Here is a 23,003-nt window from a genome sequence, read left to right on the forward strand (position 1 = left end):
TAATAACCAGACTCAAGTAATTTATGATCTAGAGGAAAATGTATATCCTAAAAGCACCTTAAATTCAACACTAAGGACCAAAAAATCATGTATTGTAATCTTCATCACCCCCAACACCTACCCAGCCAAGCCCCTCTTCTTGAGTTTTCTATATCTATTACAGGCAACCAACACTCACCCAAGCTTGAAGCTATAGATTTATTACTCAGTTCCTCAAACAACCATCCCTATTCTTCCTTTTCCACTGCTATACCCTTGGTTCAGATCCTCGTTAATTTTCTACTGGACTAGTGTTCTTTCTAGCCTCCTTGCTTCTAGTTTCTCCCCAGTTCAATTCATCCTACCCAAGGCTACCAAATTAATTTTCCTCAAGCACAATGCTAAATTTATCAATCTCCACATCAAAATCATCATAGATTCCACTAAATGTATATCCCACTCCTTCCAGACCAATGATGGTTTTACTTCTAACTGTTTTTGTTATTTGTATTTTTTTTTTTAAATTAACGTGATGGCATTACTGAAAAGTGGTGAGTAACAGGGCATCTGGGGTTGAGCATATACAGTTTCAGCTTCCACTGGGACCTTAACTCTGTTTTTCTGTATTTGGTTTGTTTGTCTTCAATGATTTACTTACCAAAACACATTCCCCACTAAATGTACCACCTTATTTTATTTCTAACTACCATTAGTGTTTTCCCCTTCTTTAAAATGAGAGGCCCCATGGTTCCCTATTCTGATTAGTGGTGCTGTTGACTCAACAAAATGAAGAAATCAGGACAGTGTAGCATCCTAGATGACAAGGAGCAATATCAACATCAGTAATGTTAAGTGTTGTGGATAAGTGTCAGTAAGAATGACAACTGAAAAAGGACCAAAAAAATTGATTAGTGGCAGAGGAAAGCTAGCCATTCATCATTAGTGACCTGAGCACCTACCAGTTGACCCCAATATCTTTACAGCATATTTTCACCATTCCAAATGGTGCAATGATGAATTTTCACCATTTGAAATGGTGAAAATATGCTTTGTTCTCCATCTGTATCAGTGTAGTGGACTAAAGAATGGTACCCAAAAATGTCTATGTCTTAACCCCCAGAACCTGTGAGTATGTTACCTTACATAGTAAAATGGAGTTTGTAGGTGTGATTAAGTTAAGAATCTTGAGATGGAGAGAGTAACATGGATTAGTCAGGTGAGTCCAATGTAATCATAAGAGTCCTAGGCAGAATGTCAGAGACAAGAGAAGAGGATGTGAGGGCAGAAGCAGAATTTGAAGTGAGGCAGCCATGAATCAAGGAATTCCAGCAGCCTCTAGAAACTGGGAGAGACAAAGAAGAGATTATTCCCTGGAGCCTCCAGAAGGAATCAGACCTACTAACATCTTTATTTTACTTCTATAATATTCATCTAAAACTTCTGATCTCCAGAACTATAAGAGAATAAACTTGTATTGTTTTAAGCCACTAAGTTTGTGGTAATTCATTATAGCAGTAATAGGAGCCTAATCCAATTCATTAGCTATTGTTATATAAAAAACAACGGCAACATCTCAGTTGCATGCAAACATAGGCATTTACTTCTGGTTCACATATCTACATGTGTTCTGGGCTCTGCTGATCTTGGATGGGTTCTGCTGGGCTTTGCGTTCTGCTATCAGTTCAGTTCACCTCCGCTTCATGCATCTCTCATTCATCTGGAAATAGAAAGTTGCCCATAAAATATCCTTCTCATGGTGAAAGGCAAGAGCGCCAAAGGACAAGCCTAACTAAGCAAGTACATTTCAAGCATTTGCTGACATCACATCTTCTGACATCCCTTTGGTCAAAGCAACTATCACCTGGCCAAACCCAAAATCATGGGGCAATGAAATATCTTCTGCCTCTAGTGGCAGAAACATTAAACTCTCAAGGCAAGGGTTCGAGATTCAGGGAGAGTTTATGTGAATAATAATGCAATATATCCAGTGTTGTGCTGTTAAACCAGATTTCAAAAAACAAGAGCAAAACCCTGATTTGTGGCATTTGCTAATTTCCGTGGTGTAAAAATTCCCACCACCGTGGTTGATTTTAAGCTATCAACATGATATCACTGAACACAAAGTTGAGAAGAGATGCACACCATGGCTCTCACACCCAGTACCAGCTAACTCCAGCATAGCATTGAATCTATACATCAGTCAAACCAGTCATTACATATTACTCCCTGTATGGTTCCTGCCAGTCTCACTTCTCATGCCATTCTACCCAAGTGAAATTCCTTGATCTTTTATTTTATTTTTATTTTTTAGAGACAGGGTCTAGCTCTGTTGCCCAGGCTGGAATTTAGTGGTGCAATCACAGCTCACTGCAGCCTTGAACTCCTGGGCTTAAGCAATCCTCCCACCTCGGCCTCTCAAAGTGCTGGGATTATGAACAAGCGGCTCCATGCCTGGCCCCTTCACCTTTTAAATACCATATTTTACACAAAGTTTCCCTGCTTTCCTAGCTAGGAATAATTCCTCCCTCCTGGCATTTTTATAACACTTCCTTACAGGTATTTCTCATTCATTTTTCTGGAATACTTATTGTGCATATGTTCTTATGGCTCAGTGAATTTCAAAGTACTACAGAGTAGGGACAGTTTCTAACACACCTTGAGATCCTGCAATACTTTGCACAGGGTAGTATTAATAACTAGCTAGTGGATGAATTAATGAATGAGATATAAAATAATTTTTAAAATGTTAACTATGCTTAGTTAAGACAGGTGATGTTCTGGCAGAACAAAGTCATCTAAAAGAAATAGGCCAACTAGGAATTACCAAGGAACCGTTAACCTAATCCCAGCAAAATGAGTTTTGTCTTCCTAACCTATTCAGAGCTAAGGATTTGAAAGCCCCCACAAAAGCTAATTCTGACAAAACAAAACATTCCCTTCTCTACCATTAGAAAACAGAAGCTCTAACACCCACAGAGAATTTGGAAGCCCTCAATTACTGAAGCAGTGGAAAATGAGGCTGCTTCATAATCCACAGCAGTTTTGCAGAAATCCTCCATTTTTATTGTCAAGAGGAAACTACAGCTGTTACTACCTGGCACCTGTCAAGACCTGGGAATTCAAATTGGTAGAACCAGGCTGGTATCATGTGGCAAATACCTTTTTCAATCCTATCATCAAACTCATCCCTGTGAATGAGGCTTTCTTCCAACCTCAGTGCAAAGCACAGAGACGGAGTCTGTTTGGAATTGAGATCATTGCTGAGGCAACCTTACAGTTGTGATTCAAAGACACCCATAGGTAGGGTAAGAAAGTGCACAGGCATTATGGCTGTCCTTTGTTGTGGCACTTATGAAATAAAAAATAAGACTTTCATTTATATTGTTTTGGTCTTTTATAAAGCCATTGTATACTAATAGAAAGGGGTTTTACAAAAATGAAATGCAGATAGAGTCCTCTTTTTCTCAAACAAAGTATATTTGGTGCAGATAGCAAAGCCTTAGTGCAGGCAATATACACAAGGTCTTTCTTCCCTTCTATCATTAATAATCAGGGATAGCTTTTTTGTGTAGGTAGAAAACTTACAGATCTAGACAAATCAATCCTATGGAAAAATATATCCCTCTCTTGGTCTGTCATATCGATAATCTGCCTTCCTGCATAGCTTGAAATGTCCAATATTATAGTAGCTTCTCTGGATCAAACAATAAGACTGGACATTGCTTCAAATGGCTCCAATTAAAACATGTGCTCATTCATTCATTCAGTTAACAACTATTTATTGTTCATCTCCTGTGATCCTGACACATTGTTTGACAGACACTAAGGATACCAAGATTAATTTTTAAAAATCCCTATTCTTCAGGAGTTAAAGAGTCAAGAAGGGAAAATAGACATAAATAGATAGAGCTTAGGATCCACACATCTGATCAGACACACACATTGAAAATCTGTTATTAAAGAATGAAGCTGAGGTTTAAAGGGAGGCATATTTACAGTGGTGCAGATTCCACTGGATCTTACTCCTACATACTCATTGAAAACCTCGGACTCCTTTAAAATATGTCTTGGAGCTCTCTCGAAGTCCCCATGGTTATCTCACACTTACTCAGGAAGATACGCACTCTTACTAAGAACCACTGTGCCCTGGACCAATGTACTGGAATTTTTGTGGGAGCTGCTCAGTAGTATATCCCTTGTGGATAATATTCTGTTAGGTAAGATCTTGGCTTCTTCAATGTTTTATGGATACTTAAGGATTCCAGTTTTAGTTGCCATCCAAATACTCTGCTCTCTATGGGACTCATACTCATGCAAGGGACAAATCTGAATGGCAAACACCATGCTATACTCAAAATGCCCATGTCCTTGGAATACCTAAGCTATTACTTATTGAGCTACACTTATTGGGCCTATTTTCTTCTTCCTTCAAGTTATCTGGGTCACAAGAGGACCTCCACACAAGCTAGGAAGTAATAATCAGATATCTCTTCAAGCTTCTGAAACGCAAGCTGGGACCTTGCTACTCTTGTAATATTTAAACAGTATAACTGGTGCAGCCTAGTGGAAGAAGCAGAGAAATCTTCCTTGAAGAAGTCACACTAAGGCTAAGGGCTAACTAATGAAGCAATAATTTTCTAAGTAAAGATAATAATAATGATAGTGTCAGCAATGAAGTAGAAAAAGCAAAGGACTACATTTCACATTAACCACTGCATCACATAAGCTATTATAATTGTCTTTTAGTGCACATGGTGGGCGTGTGTCTCATTTCTAGCGAGTATTACACATTATTACCTCACCAATGTAATCAGTGTCAATGGATTGATTCAGTTTGAATGTGCCAATGTGTCATTGTGATGCTTACTTAAATATTTTATATAGACAGCATGAGTTACAGTAATATCTATGTAAATCATAATTTATATTAAAATTGAAATGTTTCTCTTAATTATAATACAATTTAATTACTTTTCTAGTCTCCAAAAAAGTATAGACAAATTTTTGAGTTTAAAATGAAGGCATACAACTGATACAATATTGAGAGAAGATGCAGAAATTGATACTATGATAGGAACAGGAAAGAAACAAATTGAAAGAAGGTATGTCACAAATTAATGGGAATTGCAACATGCTGCAACAGAGTAAAATGAAATAATTGTGTAAACAATTGAAAAGGTAATAAAGTGGACAATACTAAAACACATCTTCAGCAAATACATAGGGAATTTGATTAAAAATTTGTATCAATAGTCAAAAAAGAATCAATGAAATTGGTCACCTGAAATCAGAAAGAAATGACCAACAACAATTTTTAATTGACTTATAACTTTGGCCAGATATATAATGGTTTGGATCCTTGCACCAAAAGAAAACCATTTTTAAGTAGAAAACTAATAAGATATCTAATATTTCAGTTGTGGAAATTGTGTTAGAAAATTAGAAGAATAAGACTAAAAATGATATTTTATAAAGTGTAGAAGCTTGCCAGTTATGCCACCAAACAATTGTCCACGGAGTACCAAGGCCTTTCTAACAATTTTAAGGGTCAATTGATTCAAAATTTGAAAAACTTTATGTACTTTCCATAGGTTTAGATTAGTCAGGTGATGTAAATGATACTGCCTAAGTAATGTTTTGGGTACATTTTGTCTCAAAAGACTCACAAATTTACCAAAAAAAAAAAAAATGATGTTGATTAGTAGCTTAAAAATCAAATTTATGATGTAGAATATTTTTGAATATGTTACACCTGTCAAAGAAGAATTCAGTGAGATATGAAAAGCATTAGTTTCCATCATAATAGATGATGCTCCAGCTATGTTAGTTTCAAAAATATGGATTTATTAAATTTTTTAACTAAAGACTGATGTTTCCCTCATTGCTTTGTTCCACTGTATATACATATTTAAAATATTTGTGCTGAGTTTTCTGAAGCAAACCTAGGAAAAGTGTCATGGATACAGTCATTAAAATCGTTCTGTACACATGCAAATGCTATGAATCATTGGCAGTTTATGGAACTGTTGACAGAAGTAGAAGACAATGATCTTCTGTTCTTTGCCAATGCTTATTGGCTAAGTTGTGAACGGGCTTTGCAAAGATTTATTGTAAAGTACTTTTAAATCAAGTTTAAGAAATTCTTAGAGGAAAGGAATACTTGCCAAATATTCAATAATCAAAGACAAAAATGGCAGGGGGATTGACAGCTTTTCACTGATATCACACTGCACATGAATAAACTAAACTTTTCACATCAGCTTTATTGAGATATAATTCACATACCATACAATTCACCCATTTAAAGGGTATACTTCAATGGGTTTTTAGCATATTCACAGAGTTGTATAGCCATCCCCCATAATCTAATTTTAGAACACTTACTATTCCACACCCATTAGCAGTCACTCCCTATTTCTTCCCAGCTTTCCACTCCACCCAGTTCTTGGCAGTCACCAAGTTATGTTCTATCCCTATAGATTTGCCTATTCTGGACATTCCATATAAATGGAATCATACAATATGTGGTCCTTTGTTACAGCTTTCTTTCAGTTATTTTAATGCTTTCAAGGTTCATCATGTTGTAGCATATATCAGTATTTCCTTTCTTTTTATTGCTGAATAATATTGTATTATATGGATACACCACATTTTATTTATGAATTCATCAGTTGATGACATTTGGGTTGCTTCCACTTTGGGTCTGTTATAAATAATGCTGCTATGAACATTCATGTACAAGTTCTTGTGTAGACATGTTTTCATTTCTCTTCTAGATTTTCGGAGTGGAATTGCTGGGTCATATGGTAACTCTATGTTTAACTTTGTGAGGTATTGTAAAACTCTTTTCCAAAGTGGCTACACCATTTTACATTCTTGCCAGCAGTGTATGAGAGTTCCAATTTCTCCACTTCCTTGCCAACACTGTTACTATCTGTCTTTTTTAACATAGCCATCCTAGTGGGTGTGAAGTGGTATCACATTGTAGTTTTGATTTGCATTTCCCTGATGGCTAATGATGTTGAGGAATGAGCTCAACTTGAAGTTCCAAGAAAAAGAAAAGCTTATTTGTAAGCCAAACAGGTATAAGAATTTAGGTTGAAATTGAATCTTTTCATAATAGAAATCACTGATAATGATTTTTCACACTTTTCTAACATGGAAACAATATGCAGAGGATTTAAATTGTAATTGGTAAGTTGGTTGCAAAACAGAACGACTGGAAAAATTTGAAGAATTCTATTTGATAAGAGCTGTTTTTCAATGTATGCAATACCCCTTTAAACTTCTTAATCATACTGAGGTGAAACAAGACTTCGGGAATATACACTGATACTCTTTTTATTCAAAGTCAAAACAATTCTCCTCAAAACAATAAATCATTTTGTCAATGTGGATGCAAATATTAAAGGAATATGATTTTCAGTACTTGATTTAGTTTATTGGAAACAGAGTGAGACTCCACCTCAAAAAAAAAAAAAGAAAGAAAGAAAACCCTTGGGTACGTGAACCAACTTTTTCAACTGAAAATTATATGAAATTTAGATTCAGATCAAGTGTTCTCAGTGAAAATGTAGTACACAAAAAGAGATATGCTGTAAGTTTTTTTAAAAAAGTTTTCAAAGACTCAATACTAAAAAAATGTAAATATTTCAATAATATGTGTTTCATTTTTATGACATTTTGAAATGATAATATTTGGATATATTGGTTAAATAAATTATGCTATTTAAATTAATTTGACCTGGGCCGGGCGCGGTGGCTCAAGCCTGTAATCCCAGCACTTTGGGAGGCCGAGACGGGCGGATCACGAGGTCAGGAGATCGAGACCATCCTGGCTAATACGGTGAAACCCCGTCTCTACTAAAAAATACAAAAAACTAGCCGGGCGACATGGCGGGCGCCTGTAGTCCCAGCTGCTTGGGAGGCTGAGGCAGGAGAATGGCGTAAACCCAGGAGGCGGAGCTTGCAGTGAGCTGAGATCCGGCCACTGCACTCCAGCCTGGGCGGCAGAGCGAGACTCCGTCTCAAAAAAAATAATAATAATAATAATAATAATAAATAAATAAATTAATTTGACCTGTTTTCTTTTCCTCTTTATAATGATTAATTTCAGTGTTTGATCGATGTAGCTAAGGGAGACACTAGGAGCAAAATTCTGTGTATAAAAAACTGCAATGAACAGAAACAGTAGAGCAGGCCTTTTATCACGAAGATAGGTTATCAAAACTTGTTTGTACCTGCTGATTCACTGTTTGCTTATGCTTAGTGTAGTAAAATCTTTTTTTTTTTTTTTTTGAGACGGAGTCTCGCTCTGTCGCCCAGGCTGGAGTGCAGTGGCCGGATCTCGGCTCACGGCAAGCTTCGCCTCCTGGGTTTATGCCATTCTCCTGCCTCAGCCTCCCGAGTAGCTGGGACTACAGGCGCCCGCCACCTTGCCCAGCTAGTTTTTTGTATTTTTTAGTAGAGACGGGATTTCACCGTGTTAGCCGGGATGGTCTCGATCTCCTGACCTCGTGATCCGCCCATCTCGGCCTCCCAAAGTGCTGGGATTACAGGCTTGAGCCACCGTGCCCGGCCTGAAGTGAGTAAAATCTTAACCAGTAAGAGAGGACGTAAGACCAATTTAAGTTGTGATGCCTTAATGCTTTTGAAAATTCCCAGCCATCTACATATTTCTTGATTCTCCAGGATACCAGATCATGGTTGAGATATGTAGACAATTATTGAAGCAAATCTTTTTAAGTAACTAAGGGATACATAAGATGAGTGTGTGTGATTATTCTCATGTTGTAGCCAGCAGGATGTAACTGAGAGGACTGAATGGGAACGCTTACTACAGACAACAATTTAGAAATTTTAGTGCAGGAGCAACTTGATTGTTAAATGAAAGATTACAAAATAGGTAATGCTATCATTTGAATATTCATCCTCTCCAAAACTCATGTTGAAATTTAATTCCCAATGTGGCAGCATTTAGAGGTGGGATCTTTAAGAGGTGACTGGGTCATAAAGGCTCTTAATTTGTTAATGTGATTAATGGGTTATCATGGAATTTGGACTGATATTTTTTTATAAGAGGGAAGATTTAAGCCAGCACACTCCCCACCTCACCATGTGATGTCCCACAGCGCTTCCAGCCTCTGAAGAGAGTCCCTACCAGCAAGAAGGCTCTCATCAGATGTGGCCCTTTGACCTTGGATTTCTCAGCCTTCAAAACTGTAAGAAATAAATTTCTTTTCTTTATAAATTACCTGTTTTCAGGTATTCTATTGTAAGCAACAGAAAACAGACTAAGACAGTCAGCAAAGAATTGTCCCCATTTAGTAACATATATGCTACTCTTAAGTATATATTTTAAATTATGTATATAAAACACACATACATATATAATATACATACGTAATAATGAGTAACACAACATTTGTAATATTAATGGTGATTATTTCTGGGAAGCAGAACTACAGGTGATTTTTATGCTTTTCTTTTTGCTTGACTGGTTAATAAATTACCTACAATGAGCATGTATCCCTTTTGTACTAAGAAAAGTCTTTTTAAAAGTATTCTAAAGACCTCCTACCTATGTAATTGAAAACTGCAGTCTTCTGAATAGAGCATAACCAGAAATGGAAGAAATTACAAAGAATAAACAATCATCACCTTCCCTTAACACACAACATAAAAATGAAAAGGACTTCCAACAAATGAAGTCTCAGTGAAATTCTCCAACAGCCACTTTGACTCAGCAGAAAAGCACATATTTTCTCTTTGTTGCTCAGCTTAAGATGCCTGATCCCAGGCTCACTGAAGCGAGGTGATACCAGACTCTCCCAGGCTCACCCAGGACACGGTTTTCGTGTAGTGCAGTGTAGCAGGTAAGGTTAAGCTTTGTGGGTCACCCCCAACTACCTCTGCTTAGGAGAATACATGAAAACTCCATTAACAAATTCTAAAAGTTTCCTACTGGGCGCTGATTTTAAACATTACTCATTCTCTAAAAACCGCAAGCATAATGGCTTTCTTTGGACAAGTAAAATACACAGAAAATGCACTAAGGTCAGAGGTAGGTGTGGGATTCAGTTTAAGTGTCTGAAAATTTTAGATTTCTGTGACCCATTGCCCAAGTAAGCCTTTTGATTATTAAACTCTTCTCTCTTGCCTCCAAAGCTGCCCTGCTCAGTTCTGCTCTCAAAGGTATCAAGAGCTAGTACTTGGTACATTTCTGCTTGGTCAGATGCTCCCTGTTATACTTTGCCAACAAGAGCACACTAGGAAGGCTGTGAGAATAGAAGAAGGAGAAGGGACTTGCTCATCCACATTTGCTTACTGTTTCTGTCAGTGTCACCCCAGCAAGGATTTTTCACCCTGGCAGTGACATTTGCTCCCTCAGAGATATCAACACTAGCTGAGCAGCACCTCCTCTTCCAAGTTATTAACTTTTAACCATTTCAAGCTCTTTCCTGTGTTCCCCAGTCCTAGGGGTAGAGCAACTTGCAGCAGTTACAACCTCCGAAATATCTCAGTGTCCCCATTTTGCCTTTCTGGATCTCCAATACCAGGCTAACAATTTATTATACCAAGTTGTCTCTGTTAAAACAGCTAATGTGATTTCTGCCTCCCAACTAGACCTGACAGATACAGTCAGACAATTGAGTCTCAAAAAGGTGAAGGGTACATTATTATTACGACATATTAGGCAACTGTCCTCCCTCCTAACAGCTGAGCTCGTAATCGAGGAGACCAGACAAATACAGTTGTCCTTTGCTATCCATGGGGGATGGTTTCCAGGACCCCTGCAGATACCAAAATCCTCAGATGCTCAAGTCCATTATCTAAAATGGTGTCATATTTGCATATAGCCTACTGACATCCCCCTGTATACTCTAAATCACCTCTAGATTACTTGTAATATCGAATACATTGTAAATGCCAGGTAAGTAGTTGTTATACTGTATTGTTTTTCATTTGTATTATTTTTTATTGTTGTATTATTATTTTTCTTTCTTTTTTCAACTTTTATGTTAGATTCAGGGGGGCACATGTGCAGCTTTGGAATGTGGGTATATTGCATGATGCTGAGGTTTGGGATATGAATGATCCTATCACCCCAGTACTGAGAATAGTATCCAAAAGGTAGGTTTTCAGCCCTTAACCTCCCTCCCTCCCCATTCTATCAGCCTCCAATGTCTACTGTTGCCATCTTTATATCCATGAATACCCAGTATTTAGTTTCCACATACAAGTGAGAAGATGCAGTATTTTGTTTCCTTTTCTTGCATTAATTCACTTCAGATAATGGCTTCCAGCTGCATTCATGTTGTTGCAAAGGATATGAGTTTGTTCGTTTTTATGGCTGTGTAGTATGCCATGGAATATATGTACCACATTTTCTTTATTATTATTTTTCATTGGTTTGATTTCAAGTATTTTTGACCAGAATTTTGTTGAATCCACAGATGTAGAACCCATGGATACAGAGGGCTAACCATAACTGAAGCCATGTGGATTCACAACACATACATATTACTAAGAATGGCTACGCAAACATTTTAAGAATAGGGGCCAGCTTGGCTGGGTGCAGTGGCTCACACCTGTAATCCCAGCACTTTGGGAGCCGAGGTGAGCGGATTACCTGAGGTCACGAGTTTGAGACCAGCCTGGCCAACATGGTGAAACCCTGTCTCTAATAAAAATACAAAAATTAGCTGGGTGTGGTGGCATGCGCACCTGTAATCCCAGCTACTCAGGATGCTGAGGTAGGAGAATCGCTTGAACCCTGGAGGCAGAGGTTGCAGTGAGCCGAGATCGCGCCACTGCACTCCAGCCTGGGAGACAGAGTGAGAGTCCATCTCAAAAAAAAAAAAAAAAAAGAATGGGGCCAGCTGTGGCTGGAATAATCTAAGCCACACAGCCAGTTCATGAGAAACTTCAGGAAGAAAATTAATTTAGGGAATGAGTAACATAATCTTTCAGGGAAGAGGAGGAGGAAGGAAGAAGGTCATTTCTGGTGTAGGCAATGGTATTTGCATAGGCTCTAATGGTGCAACAAATGAGTACATGGGAAATAGGACAGTAGCTCTTCATCATCAAGCTGCTCCTCAGCACTTAGAACAAAGCCTAGAACAACAGAGATGATCAATAAATATTTGGTTAATTACTGAACTCAAAGATTGAGCCAGTTTGTTTTGTTGGTGCAGAGAAGTTGAGTAATCTTGCCTTTTTAAGTCTTACTTGTGTGTGGCAATTCAGAAATATAGCAGGTTCATAATAATAGGAGCCAGGATTACAGAAGAAGGTATACTTTTTCTCCTGCTTTGGGAAATGTGGTAGGGAAATGGGAAGCTTGGAGACAGCCAGGGGCTATCTCCTGAGTGCAAGCAACCTCCGGACTTCAGCACTAACTACAGAGTTGGTAAGGAAATGGAAAAAGGGGAAAATAGAATCTTTAGTACCTGGATATCAATATAAGCACAAAGGAAAAGAGAAAAAGCCATTACTCTAGTCTTACGAATCTGAGAAGGGAGAAAAACTGCATATGAGTCATCCAAGCTCAGTTTTTAGATTAACATGTTGGTAGAATGTTCAAATAAAAATGGCCTATGGTCAGGAGAGGAAAATAATACTAAAAGCAAAAGTCAGGCATGGTGGTACATGCCTGTAATCCCACTACTCAGGAGGCAGAGACAGGAGGATTGCTTGAGCCCAGGAGTTCGAGGTTGCTGTGAGCCATGATTGTGCCACTGCACTCCAGCCTGGGCAACAGAGAAAGACCCCATCTCTAATAAAAGAATGAGAGAGGAAGGAAGGAAGGAAGGAAGGAAGGAAGGAAGGGAAGGAAAAGAGAGGGAAAGAGAGAAAGAGAAGAAAAGAAAGAAAAGAAAGAAAGGAAGAAAGAAAGAAAGAAAGAAAGAATATATATGTGTGTGTATATATATACACACACATATACCAACTGAGTGAATAGATGGCCAGTAGTATAAAGAGAGGAGACCCCCAAAACAGAAGACACAACTCATGTACCTAGAGGACTAATACAATTTACAATGACCAGTTATTCTGTTTGTAAACTGGGAACAAACAAACAAAATTTGTGTTTAAACCAAAGCTTGAGTGATTTAGATTAAAATTAACATTTGCTGACAATGAGAGAGGTTACAAAATCTCCTTCTCTAGACTTCCCTTGAAATGAAATTGATTCTCATGTGTCTGGAGTGGCTGTGACTGTGAACCTGAATAAACTTGTTAAAATAAAATTTATTGTTTAAGTTCCTTTCCAGCATTATGATTTCCTAGAAGGACTTTTAGTGGTTGGTTAATTTGCTCAAAGTCACGTACAACGGGAGCCAAATGGAAATCAATTCACCAAGTCTGAAGTGGATTTCATCTCAAATGGTCATGTCATGTATATCTCCTTCAAATAAATAATCAATGGAAGTGCAGCCTTTTGAATGTCTGGAGCTTCCCACTGCGATGCCCTAGACGGGACTGTCCCCAACCATCTCTGACTATTCTCACTGACTTGGAGCAGCAGAAAGAATGGACAGTTAAGATTGAGGAGACAGATGCCAACCAGCTTACTTTTCTTAAAATGACTAAACTTTGGTATTTTCTGCCATTTCCGGTCAACAAAATGCAAACTCTCAACAATAATAGTAATAAGAGTGAACATTTCTGAACCGTGGCACTACTCCATGGAAGTCCCATGAAAACATTTTTTAGACATCATTTTATTTAATCTTCACAGTAGCCTACTGAGATAGATACTATCTACTATAGGTTGAACTGCGAAACCCCTTTCCCCAAAAATGCGTATGTTGAAGTCTTAAAACCCAGCACCTCGGAATGTGACCTGATTTGGAAGTAGGGTTGTTGCAGATATAATTAGTTAAGATGAGTCATACTAAAGTAGGACAGGCCCCTAATCCAATATGACTTGTGTTATTATTATAAAAAGAACACTGTATGAAGAGATAGACACATATACATTTCTAGTAGAAGAGTATGAATTTTTTCTGTGTTATGAAAAGATTATTTACATTATCCCTAATTCACACAGCAAAATGCATCCTTTCATTTCCAGTGGAGTACAGTTACTATAATTAAAAAATCATGGTGACCTCTTGTTACGGTTTGAATATATCTCCCTAAGTTCAAAGTTTCAAAGTGTTGGAAACTTAATACCCAAAGCAGCAGTGATGAGAGGGTGGGGCCTTTAAGAGGTAATTAGGTCATGGGGGCTCCACCCTCGTGAATGGATTAATGTCTTTATTGAGGGAGTGGATGATTTATTGAGGGAGTGGCTTTGTTATAAAGGGGAGCTTCCAGAACTGCGAGCCAAATAAGCTTCTTTTCTTCATAGATTACTCGGTCTGTGGTATTCTGTTATAGCAACAGAAAATGGACAAGATACCCACTATACTATCTCCAACATATACACACAAAACTTGGTTTTGAAGATTCTAGTTTGTAGTTCTAATTGGAAATAGCTGCTACTATATTTGGTAAGAAATTAGCTTTGTAGTTAAGAAAACAAAGGTTTTGTTTGGGATTATTTGGGAAGCTGGGTTTTCAGACTCCTTTTCACTGTTTTCTAATGACTAGCCATCCTAGAACTGCACTGGACCTCCCGCTGCCTCACACACATCTGGTGTTTTCTAATGCAGAGGGGAAGGCAAAGAAAACAGGCCTTTTGTTAACAGAGGAAGTTTTCCATTTTCATTGAAGGGCAGCATCCAAACAGGAGAGAAAAAAATGAAATACTACTGGGCTTATCTTCCAAATGCACCTGTTTGTGACAATGCAGTGAATGTCAAGTCGGCTGTATTTAACTGGAAACAGAATCCCCTTTGAGAAGCACACTGAGATCTTGCAGAGGTAGAGAGAAAAGAAAATCCAGGCTGGTTCAATAACTTAGGAAAGTGCATTGATATTGGCTTATTGTACTTACCATGGGATCAAAATCAGGAGTTTTAGCAACCTCACTCACAAGGAATACATCTTGAACAAAACTCTATGTTTTCATACTGTCATGTTTCAAAATGCCTTGGCCTCACCCTTTTGCCAATCCCAGAACAATATAATTATTAGGGTCAGCTTACTGACCACCTCCTAATTCAGAAATGCTTGTTCTTTGAGGTCTCTACTTACCTTCTGTTCACAAGCTCTTGATATATTACAATATTTAGGACTCAGTACATACCCAGCACATAAGTGGGGTAGTATCTGGGTATGATTCAAGATTTCAGAACTAAGTATTTCATGCCCATCCTTTTCCATCAGCATATTGGACATCAATATATTGAATAAGATCTAAAATTCATATATAACATACTAACAAGGGAGTGGAGAAGAGGGAGATAAAAGCAAAAGTTCAAGTTTTCCTGAGCATACCTATTTAACTGGCGTATTAGTAAAGGTAGCTCTCTAACAAATGAATCTTAACATTTCAATGGTATAACATCCTAAAATTTAGTTCTCGTTGACACAGCAGCCCAATATGATTGTTCCTCCTAGGCAGAAGGGGGCACTACTCCTGCAGTCATTCAGGAACCAGGATGATATAGACCCTGACAGATTTACATATGGCTTTTAAGGTCCTTGAATATCAACATCTAGCCAGTAGACAAGGGGTGGGGATGCGAAAAGAAAGAGAGAGAGAGAGAGAGAGGAGGTTTTGATGATCAGACCTTGATATAATTTGGCTCTGTATCCCCACCCAAATCTCGCCTTGAAATGTAATAATCCCCATATGTCAAGGGCTGGCCGAGGTGGGGATACTTGAATAATAGGGGTGGTTTCCTTCATGCTGTTCTCGTGATAGTGAGTTATCATGAGATCTGATGGTTTCATAAGGGGCTTCCCCCCTTGCTTGGCACTCATTCTCTCTCCTGCAGCCCTGTGAAGAGGTGCCTTCCACCATGATTGTAAGTTTCCTGAGTCCTCCTCAGTCATGCAGAACTGTGAGTCAATTAAACCTCTTTCCTTTATAAATTACCCAGTCTCGGGTATTTCTTCATAGCAGCATGAGAACAGACTAATACAGGCCTGGTACAGAGACATATATTCCATGGCTTTAAATCATCACATGGCAACACATGACTGCAAGCGAGGATCTGAAATTAGTATTTGTGCTCAAAATATAAAAATAGAGGAAGGAGGAAGAGAAAGAGGCAGCCACAGGGAGAGAGAGAAAAAAGCTGTTGATCAAGCAGCAGTGTCACAATTGACCAAAAACATGCAGATGATAAATGTGTGTCTAATCCAGGAAAGCAATATAAAACAAAAATTAAGCATTGCACACTGACTTGAAATCCCCACTCCTGAAGCACAGAGTATAAAATAGCACTCTTGTATCAGTTAGCTATTGCTGCATAACATACCACTCCAAAACTGAGTGACTTGAAAGAACATTCACTTTATTATTACAACTTACATAATAAAGGCTAAGTCATGAGTCATCTGATCTTGCCTGGACTTGCTCATGCATCTGCAAGTTGACTGGTCTGCTCATATGTCTGCAGGTCATCTGGAGACTCTATTCTAGAATGCACTAGGCTAGGAACCTTAGGGGAGAGCTCTGTTTCATGTATCTCTCATCTACCTCTTGGGACCAATGAGATGTCCTGAGTGTATTTTTCTCACATTGATGACAGAAGTACAAAAGAGCTAGTAAAAACACAGAAAGCCTCTGGGAGGCTCAAGCTCAGAACTAGCACACCATAATTCCTATCTCATTCTATTGACTAACGCAAGTCACGTGACTGAGCCGAGCTTCAAAGAGTAGGGAAAGAGACTCTGTCTCTTTAATAGGAGGAACAGCAAAGGTATGAGTAAAGGACATGGATACAGAAAGAGGTGAAGAATGGAGCCATTAATGTAATCTACCACATCTTCCAATTTCAACTAAAAGTACCCTAACCGAGATTATCTCAAAGGATGCATTGATGGTTATATTTCTGATGAGAATTAGTCAATTGACTTCTAATCACTCCCAATATGCAGTCTTCACAGTAGACATACAAATAGGAAAAAAACAACTGGTGGGGAGTCAAAGCTGCCTGTCTATTGGTAAGCATTAGTCATCCATGCTAACAGAAGTGATTGTGCAAATGATGTTGCTGGTTCAATTCTAATTAGCAAAGAACATTTTAAAGATAGGCTTACTTTTAATTCACCCACAACTTAAAGAAAAGGCTTTCTCTCATGGGAGAAAAGTTTCCTTAAGCAATTGCCACTACTGGGGTGGGAGTGAAGCAGTGTGATAATTAATTTTGTGTCAACTTGACTGGGCCATAGGGTACCCAGACATTTTGTCAAACATTATTCTGGATATGCCTGTGAGGGTGCTTTTGGATAAGATTGTCTTAATCAGTAGGCTGAGAAAGGCAGATTGCTCTTTCCAACGTGAGTGGACCTTATTCAAGCAGTTGAAGACCTGAATAGAACGAAAAGTCAGAGTAAGAGGAAACTTCCCAGCAACTTCAGCTGGGACATTGGTCTTTTCCTGCCTTTGGACTTAAACTGAAAAATCAACTCCTCTTGAGTCTTGAGCCTGCTAGCTTTTGAACTAGAACTTACACTGTAGGCTCTCCTGGGTCTCCAGCTTGCTGCCTACAGATCTTGGGACTTCTCAGTCTCCATAATCACATGATTCAATTCCCTATAGTCAATCAATCAATCAATCAATCACCTCTTGGTTCTGTTTCTCTGGAAATCCATGACTAATAAAAGCAGCAAGAAGTAAGATTCAATTGCAACTTCAGCATCCTCTGAAAGGTGCCAAGGAAATCTAAACAATACCCATGAAAAGTAAAGCTCAGTTTGTTTTTCCCACTTGTCTAGCTTCAAAGCACCAGCAGCTATTAACATTGATCTGTCCAGACTGCATTTATAAAAATCTGTAAACAGATCAGAGGGGAAATTCAATTCGACTGTAATTTCGCAGTACTCTGAAGAACATTAGCTGGCAAGAACATTCAGGAGGGCCAATAAGAACCATCATGGCCTATCTGGTCATAGAATACAAACATGTTCTCTCTCCTTCACAAGACTTGAAGTGCTACTTGGGTAGTGCATGTCTCATTTGGAGAGTTAGTGTTGCTTATGTCTAGAGTTACTGATTACACATGAAGATTAGGAAATGCCTAAAGTAATTCTGTTAGCAGAACTGGACTGGAGAATAAAGCCAACTGAGTGATGCAGCTAGGATTAATGTCAGAAAGCTGGTAATATGAACTTCAACAGAGAAAGTGAGCTGTGCTTTGTTGATGGCCATTGAGAGAAGGAAAACTAGCCAGACAAAAGCAACAGGGCCAATAGCTCTCAAGAAAAGGAGAGCCCATCCTCATCTAGCCCAAGTTCAGGGTCAGTGTCTAAAACTCCAGGTTATAAAGGGAAAGGGACATTAACTCATCATGTATTATGTCATATTTGTAATATCCCTCCCTATTTTACAAATAAGTAAACTGAGACTCAGAGAAGTTAAAGAAATTGCCCAAGATCACATCAGTAGAAAGTGAGTCCCCTGGAATTCTGGTCCAGGTCCATCTGAATCCAAAGTCCATGTTCTTTCCACTACATGATACATCTTTGTGTCTAAGGAAATGAGTGAGATAAAATGAGACTAGGAGAGGCTTAGACCAAGCAAGGGAGTGAGAACTCTTGCACTGCATCAAGGGAAAATATCCTTAATTAAAAGAAAGTGTGGTTGTCAGCAAAAGCGGAAGGAAAGTATAAGAGACAGAAAAGGAACCTGCTTATGATGAAACAAGGAAGTCCAGAAAACACTGAGGAACTGCGACACAAGAGCCACATTCTGGGGTGGTCCTCGTTAGGAAGCACAGGGTCAGAGACAGGCAGCTAATTGGGAAGATGAAGAAACACACTGAATTTGGAGGAATTCACCAAGGATAGTGGCCCTGTGTCTACTACACTCCATGGTTGAGAGAACTTGGAAATGTGACATGATGTAGCAAGCTTGGAGTTGACAAAGGTGGGACTGATGGTCTGGGTTGGCCTCCAGAAAGACTTAACTTTTACTCCAGAGACCCAGAAACAAGCAGACCACAGATGTGCTCAACATCTGGATCCAGATCCTGATTTTCCAAGAATCATGTTTTGTCTTTCTGGAATGTGCCTAAATCTCTTTCACCTCATGCTTTAGTCAGATGGGACTCTTTGTTTTTTGAAATGTCAAGCCTTTAAGCATGTTGCTCCCTCTACCACAACTGTCATTCTCCTTTCCTCACTCCCAACTCCAGCTCCAACACTGATTTAAAACTCAGCGTAACTTACTTCTTGGGGTGAACCTAAGACATGTCACTCAGATTCTCCTTCAAAGAAGCATTCATTGCCTCAGCTCCTGGGAGCACTGTCATACTAGCCTTTGGCTGGCAGCCCCTTCAGGTCCTGCTTCACAAGAAGAGAGCCCCCTTGCCCAAGTTCATGCTCCTTCCTGCAGTGGCCTATATGCAATGACTGATTAGTGCTGGACTATTGAAGCCTGGCCGTAACTGGGACAACCATGACAAACCCTATATCCTCCAGACCTCCTCATGGAGTTTGCCACAGCTTCCAGCATTGCAGTTAACTTCTCTTTTACTCACATCTGCTTCCTTTCCCTCCCTTCCACAAGTGTTGATCCCACAGGCACTCTTTAACAACCTGCCTACTAAACTCCATCTCAGGGTCTGCTTCTCCAGGAATGCAATCTGTGACACTTCTGGCCCTAAACCTCTATAGGCACAAGAGTTGTCAAATTGATTGGATTTCTGGAAGACTAGAAAGCTATTTAAATGTTTTGATAAACTTGTGAATGAATGCTCTTCCCCCCATTTGTCACAAGTTCACCAAAACATTTAAACAGCTTGCTAATCCACTAGAAACCCAATAAATTTAAGAACTCCTGTGCCCATATGGGTTTAGTCAGGAAAACAGCAGCACCACATTATTACAAGTAAGAAGTTTAACATAAAAATGAGGACTCATATGAACATGGGAGAAGTTGGAGGAGTGAAGGTACAGAAGGGGCCATAGCCAGAGGATGGAAGGTTTAAGGACTTCACCAGAAACATTGAAGTGGGCCAAGAAGCAGAAAGTGAGGAAACCCAAGAAGCCACTATTCTGGCCACCAAACTAGGAGCTTGAAGAGAGATCTTTGAAGCTGCTGAATCAGCAAAACCCACTGCATTTCACAAAGCTGCTGTATGTTAGCTCTACAATTATATCTTGTATTTCCACCTTCCAAATTTTACAAAAATACCTGTCATCAGCAAAATTCAATCCAGAATTGCACAGGAAAGAATTTTCTGGGAAATATAGTTCCCAGCCTTAGATGGCAATAGTGCTGGGACAAGTTGACACAGAAAATCCAGCAAACTCCCCAACCAGTTAGGCTTATCTGTCCAAATCTATGAGTCATGGTCTGATCTTTTTATCTCTCCCCACTTCAGGTGGCTTCAATGCCCTTCTGTTCTCCACATAAGCCTGTTTCTGAGAAGAACCTCTGGGAAAAATAGGCATATCTATCCTCTCCATGTACAATAGAGAGAGGCTCAACCCACTGTGATCAATGTTTATGGAAAAGAGACAAAAGCCTGCAAGTGGGCTTAGGAGTGGCAGACTTTAGAGGAACTAGGAATAATATGTGGCATATGGTCGGCTTTCCTGCCTTTAGACTTAATTATCCATTATAATGAGCACCTATCAATCCAGGCACACCCTACAATTGTCGCCACCATGATGCAGAATTTATTCTCTGGTATCCGAGTCAGAAAGCAAAGTAGCTCCTATGAAAATAGCCTGAAGTCCAATCCACATAAGCTTCATCCACATGAGCCTTTACCCACATTGAAGAAGGAAAACCTCAAGGCTTCTTTTGCATCATTACTATCTCTGAGGCCTTGCAGATGGGTAACGTGGAGACTATAAAACACAATTTGCTAAAATTATAACCTTACTAACTCTCTGTCCATTTGGGAAGGGGACAGATTAGCAAATGGTGCACTAAGTGGATTTTAACTCCATATATTACTGGTCCCCTGAGAACTTCTTTTTTAAAGTTCTTCTGGGAAACAAGAATAGCAGCTCTATCTGCAAAACTGAATAAAACTAAAAAAGAGGTGGTGGCAGCCTCCTTCAGTTTTCTTTCTTTTTAAATATTAAGTCACATATTTAGTGGTGGGTTTTGTTGTGTTGTATTTTCATTTTTTTTTTTTTTTTTTTTTTTTTTTGAGGCGGAGTCTCGCTCTGTCGCCCAGGCTGGAGTGCAGTGGCCGGATCTCAGCTCACTGCAAGCTCCGCCTCCCGGGTTCCCGCCATTCTCCTGCCTCAGCCTCCGGAGTAGCTGGGACTACAGGCGCCCGCCACAGCGCCCGGCTAGTTTTTTTGTATTTTTTTTTGTAGAGACGGGGTTTCACCGTATTAGCCAGGATGGTCTCGATCTCCTGACCTCGTGATCCGCCCGTCTCGGCCTCCCAAAGTGCTGGGATTACAGGCTTGAGCCACCGCGCCTGGCCGTATTTTCATTTTTAACTGTGCCTCAGAACCTTGCTACTCCAAGTGTGATCCTTGGACCAGCAATATCAGTATCACCTGGAAGCATGTAGAAATATAAAATCTCAGGTTCCACCCAGGACCTGCTAAATCAGAATCTGCATTTTAACATAATGACCAAGTGATTCATATGCCCTAGGAAGTAAAACTGACAGCAACAAGTAAAGTTATTAGATTTTCACATACTCAATGGCTTGCTAACAGATTATTTATACCACATGGTATCCGTGCTCTAAGCCAGGGGTTTTTACTCTATGGGAGAGCAGGTGAATCCTTTGCTTTAAAACATGAGCTTAGCTATCTTGGGAACTCTTGTGATTCCATGACCCCCAACTGAAGGGCCTGATTTTCATAACTGAGGGAAATGTGACAACTTTCCCATATTCAAAATGCTTTCGCTGAACTTTGGCCCCTTCCCTTCTACTTTTCGTGCTTCAGGGAGAGTCAAGGCCATTTGATTTTTCAGGAGTGGTCTATGAATGATCCCTGCATGGTGTGAGAAATCCAGAGTCCTGGAGGAAATTTCCATGTCTAGATTTAGATAATAATCACTACAGCATGTGTTCACAGTGCTGTGCTCATACCATTTTCATGCACACCTGCTCCTGGTGGGCGTGCTTTTCCTCTCAACAGCCAGCACCTGTGTGTCTTTTGTTGCCCAGCAGCCCTCCGGCTGTCATAACCTGCTCTGCCTGTGTGCATGGAAACCCAGAAATGCCTGAGAATTTACATCCCTCATCCACAGCCCTCTAACTCATGTCTGACTAGTGGAGAGAACAAATATACTCCATAGAAAACTCTGAAGTGTATCTACACTGTTTCCAGAACCTTGCCTGTGGTATATTACTTGATAGCATACACTTGCTTGACCTCCTTCCCTTCCTTGTCCTGCTTCTTTGGTGGTTGTTCCTAGAAACAGTTTCTACTAAATCACTTTTACAGGAAGCCTTGCCTCGGGCTCTGCTTCTTGGGAACCCAACCTAAGATGGTCACTTTTTTGGCCTCCCCTATTGTATACTATGGTTTGTAATTTGAGATGAAATTTATTATTTCTATATACTTATCAAATATCCTCTCTGTAACAGGCACTGAACTAGGGGTGGAAATATGGTAGTGATCAGGAGGGATATGGTTCCTGCCTTCAAGGAGCTTACACCTAGGCAGAGAAAAGACTCTGAAGTCTGATGAAGGTTATGATCAACTATATGATGTTATTATGCATAAGATAAAGACAAATTTATCTCACAGGAGTAGCTCAGCTTTTCTTCCTATTAAGACCTGAGAAAAATGACTTCCCCGGGGCCTCAAACAGGAGACACAGCATTTTAATTGTATACATAAAACGTAAAATTTATATCTATGCTTTTAGTGATTAAGTCAACAAATTTTTTTGAGTACCTACCTTCAGGCACTATGGAAATAAAATGAGTAAGGCATAATTCCTTGCTTCAAGGAGATAACTCACTAGGAGA

This window comes from Trachypithecus francoisi, unplaced genomic scaffold, assembly GCF_009764315.1.
Source record: "Trachypithecus francoisi isolate TF-2019V2 unplaced genomic scaffold, Tfra_2.0 Lachesis_group6, whole genome shotgun sequence".
NCBI classification, from domain to species: domain Eukaryota; kingdom Metazoa; phylum Chordata; class Mammalia; order Primates; family Cercopithecidae; genus Trachypithecus; species Trachypithecus francoisi.